Source organism: Molossus molossus, unplaced genomic scaffold (genome assembly GCF_014108415.1).
Source record: "Molossus molossus isolate mMolMol1 unplaced genomic scaffold, mMolMol1.p scaffold_m16_p_9, whole genome shotgun sequence".
Taxonomy (NCBI): domain Eukaryota; kingdom Metazoa; phylum Chordata; class Mammalia; order Chiroptera; family Molossidae; genus Molossus; species Molossus molossus.
In genome coordinates this window covers 109,727,173-109,732,109 of record NW_023425403.1, presented here as the reverse complement: position 1 = coordinate 109,732,109, position 4,937 = coordinate 109,727,173, and positions in this window count along the sequence as shown.

Here is a 4,937-nt window from a genome sequence, read left to right as displayed (position 1 = left end):
GAGGACTGAGTTCATGATCAGGAAGACAAGGTAAAAGACAACACCTAAATGGAAAAATAAACAAAAGAAATAGAAATGAATGAGGATAGTTTTAGGTACGTCTGAAACAGCACTGAGTGTACCAACAGGCACATCATGGGGGTGCTGGCAGGAGGTGAGAGACAGAGCAAGGAACAGAAACCTACTTGAAGAAATAATGACTGAAAACTTCCCTGAACTGGAAGAGGAAGCAGACATCCCAGTCCAGGAGGTGCAAAGAACCACAAACAAGATGAACCCAAAGAGGCCCACACCAAACACCATTATAATTAAAATTGGCAATTGTTAAGGACAAAAAGAGACTCTTAAAAGCAGCAAGAGAAAAGCGGTTAGTGATCTACAAGGGAGCACCAATGAGACTATTAGCTGATTTGTCAAAAGAAACTTTGCAGCGTAGTAGGAAAAGGCACTAAATGTTCAATGATGAAAGGCAAAACCTACAACTAGATGACCAGCAATGCCACCATGAAGAATGAAAGGACAGATAAAGGGTTTCCCAGAAATAAAAAACAAAACAAACAAACAAACAAAAACTAAAAGAATTCATCACTATTAAAAAACTATTATGAGAAATGTTAAAGGGACTTTTTGAGTACAAAGATAAAAAAAAATCAATAAGACGTTATAGAAACAAAAATGTATCCTCACTGACAAAGACAAGCAGTAAAAACAGTGGATCAACCAACCAAAAAGCTAATGCAAAGGTTAAAAAAGAAAGGTAGGCCCTGGGCAGTTTGACTCAGTGGTTGGAGCGTCAGCCTGCGGACCAGAGAGTCCCGGGTTTGGTTCCTGCTGGGGGCACATACCAAAAAGAAAAAAGGTAAGAAGGGTAATGTGCAATTACATTTAATTAAGAAATAAATACACACACACAAAGAAAGTAAAGAATAAAGACAAAACCATAAATGTGGAGGGGGGTGAATAAAAATTGTAGAGATTTTATTTATTTTTTGTTAATCCTCACCAAAGCATATTTTTCTATTGATTTTCATTTTTTTCACTTTATTTATTTTTTTTCTTTATTCTGGTACATGACCCTAACTGCTAGGGCCCAGTGGGAACTGAACCCGGGACTCTTTGGTCGCAGGCCGATGCTCCAACTTGAGCCAAACAGGCCAGGGCTCCATGATTTTCAGATAGAGCAGGTGGGAGGGAGGGAGAAAGAGAGAGAGAGAGAGAGAGAGAAAGAGAGAGAAACATCGATGTGAGAGAGACACATGACTGGTTGCCTCTTGCATGACCATGACCAGAGCCAGTGATCGAACCTGTAACCGAAGTACATGCCCTTGACCAGGTATCTAACCATTAAACCAAACCAGCCAGGGAAATTGTAGGTGTTTTAGAATGCGTTCTCTAGTAAGTGACCCTCAACTTAAAATACACTGCTATAAACAAATCTTGCTATATAGATGAAGCACATGGTAACCAGAAACTCAAAATCTATGACATATACAAAAAAGTCATGAGAAATTAATCCACAGGAGACAATATAGAAAATCACCAACATGTGCCATAACTAATTACTTATCGATAATTGCATGTAAATGGAGTAAATGCTCCTACTTAAAAGAACAATAGGGTGGCTGAGCGGATTTAAAAAACAAGATCCATACACATGCTGCCTACATGACCCCCACTTCAGATAAAAAGACACACAGAATGGAAAGAAATGGAATAAGACAGTTGATGCAAATGGAATAAAAAGAAAATGGGGTAGCCATAATTATAACAGACAAAACGTCTTAAAAACATACTGTAACAAAAGACAAACAGTGGCATTTCACAATGATAAAGGGATCAATCCAAGAAAAAATATAAGTCCTGTAAACATCTACGCACCCAAAGTGGGAGCACCCAAATGTAGAAAGCATTACTGATGGACATGCAGGGAGAGGCTGCCGGCACTATAACAGCAGCAGGTGACGTCAGCACCACACTGATGTCAATGATTAGACCATTGAGAAAGAAAGTCGTCAACAAAACAGTGCCCTTAAATGACCCATGAGAGCAGATGAACTTAATAAATATTTTTAGAATATTGTACCCTGAAGTAGCAGAATATTCGTCCTTTTCAAGTGAACATAAGTAATTTTCCAGGATAGACTACATGCAAGGACAGAAAACAAGTCTCAATAAATTAAGAAGACTGAAATTATATTAAGCATCTCAAATCACAATGTAAGCCTGTATTGCTATGAATTTCCACCTTAAAATAGTTTGGGCTGTGTGCCATAAATTTTGGGTTGGTGTGTACTGATTTTTATTTGTATCAAGGTAACTTTTGATTTCTTCCTCTATCAAGAAACAAGAAAAATCTAAAATAAAAAATCAGTGATCCCACTTCTAGGAATATACCCTAAAAAACCTGAAACACCAATCAGAAAGAATATATGTACCCCCATGTTTGTAGCAGCACTATTTACAATAGCTAAGATCTGGAAACAGCCCAAGTGTCCATCAGTAGATGATGGATAAAAAAGCTGTGGTACATATACACAATGGAGTACTATGCAGCTGTAAGAAAGACAGATCTCTTATCCTTTAAGGTGGCATGGAGGGACCTGGAAAGTATCATCCTAAGTGATACAAGCCAAGCAGAGAAAGACAAATATCACTTGATCTCACTTATTTGTGGAATATAATGAACTAAACAAACTGCTGAACAAAATTAACCCAGAGACATGGAGGTGGGGTACAGGCTGACAAGCCTCAGAGGAGGGGGGGTTGTGGGAGAAGAGATAAACCACAGAACTTACATGCATGTATGCATGAACATAGACAACAAAGTTGGCAATGGGGTGGGGAAAAGGGGAGATGGATAACAATGGGGGAAAAATGAGAAACATCTGTAACAAAAACAAATTAATAAATAAAAAAATTTTAAAAAATAATTAGAAAAGGAACAACAATCAAATGAATAGAAGAAATGAAATAAAGATCAAAGCATAAATAAACAAAATGGAGTCTTAAAAAATTAGAAAACTTCAGTGATGGTTCCTTGAAAGGTGAAGAAATTTGAGAAACCTTTATGTAGACTCATGAAGAATAAAAGAGAGAGGGCCCAAATAAACAAAATCAGAAATGAAAGACACCACGGAAATACAGAGTATTATTAAAAAGTCTATAGTTGTATGCCAAATTAAAAAACCTGGAAGAAATGAAAAAATTTCTAGGAACATACAATATTCCAACACTAGATCAAGAAGAAACCGGAAATCTGCACAGACCAATCACTAATAAAGAAATTGAATCAATAATCAAAACACTCCCAACAAACAAAAGTCCTGGACCAGATGGTTTCATAAGTGAATTATACCAAACATTCAAAGAAAAATTAACATCCGTCATTCTTAAATTATTTCAAAAAATTCAAGAGGAGGGAAGTTTCCCAAGCTCATTTTACGAGGCCAGTAAAGACATTACAAAATACATATATGCCAATATCTCTGAAGAACATAGATACAAAAATCCTCAAAAAATAATTAGCAAATTGAATTCAGCAATGCATGAACAAGGTCATACATCATGATTAAGTGGGATATACTTTTGAGCTCTGCATATCAATTAACATGATAGGCCATGTTTAAAAAAAATGAAAGATAAAAATCATATGGTCACATAAATAAATATAGAAAAAGCATTTGACAAAATCCAGCATTCAACTATGATTTTTTTAAAATTCTGAGCAAAGGCAAGATAAAGGGATTGTATCTCTAAATAATAAAGGTCATATATGACAAACTCACAGCTAACATCACAGCTCAATAGTGAGAAGTTGAAAGCTGTTTCTATAAGATCAGACACAAGACTCTTTCACCATTTTGTATTCAACATAGTATTGCAAGTCCTAACACAACAATCAGAGAATAAGAATAAATAAAAAACATCCAAATTGGAGAGGAAGAAGTAAAACTATCATTAATTGCAGATGACATGAAATTACATATAGCGAACCCTAAAGATTCCACCAATAAACTATTAGAACTAATAAATAAAGTAGCACAATACAAAATTAATATTCAGAAATTAGTTTCAGTTTATACACCAATAACAAACTATCAGAAAGAGAAATTAAGAAACCACTCCCATTTCTAACTGCATTAAAAATTCTTACTAATAAATTTAAGCAAGGAGGTTGAAGATCTTTGCTCAAAAAATATAAGACATTAAAGAAATTGAAGCTACAAATAAATGGAAGGACATACTGATATAAAGAATTAACATCATTATAATGTCCATATTAACTATTGCAATCTACAGAATCAATGCAGCCCCTAACACAATACCAATAGTGCATTTCACAGAACTACAATACATAATCATAAAATTGTATATGAAACTATAAAAGACCCTGAATACCACAGCCATTTTGAGAAAGAACAAAGCTAGAGGTATTATGCTACCTAATATCAAACTATACTATAAGGCTACAGTAATCAAAACAGCATGGTACTAGTATAAAAACAGACACACAGATCAATGGAGCAGAAGAGTGAGCCCATAAACTCATATACTCAATTAATCTATGACAACCGAAGAAAGAGTATACAATTGGGCAAAGACACTCTCTTCCATAAATGATGGGAAAACTGGACAAATACACACAAAAGAGAGAAACCAGACCACTTCCTTACACCATATGCAAAAACAAACTCAAAATGGTATTGAAGGCTTAAATATAAGACCTGAAACCACAAAACTCCTAGAAGAAAACCTAGGCTGTAAACTCTGGCCTCTCCATTAGCAATACTATATTGGAGATGTCTCTGTGAGCAATAGAAACAAACAAAATAAATAAATAAATGGGACTACATCAAACAAAAAAGGTTTTGTATAACAAAGGAAACTATCAGCAAAACAAAAAGACAACTTATTTGTTGAGAAAAGATATTCACCGA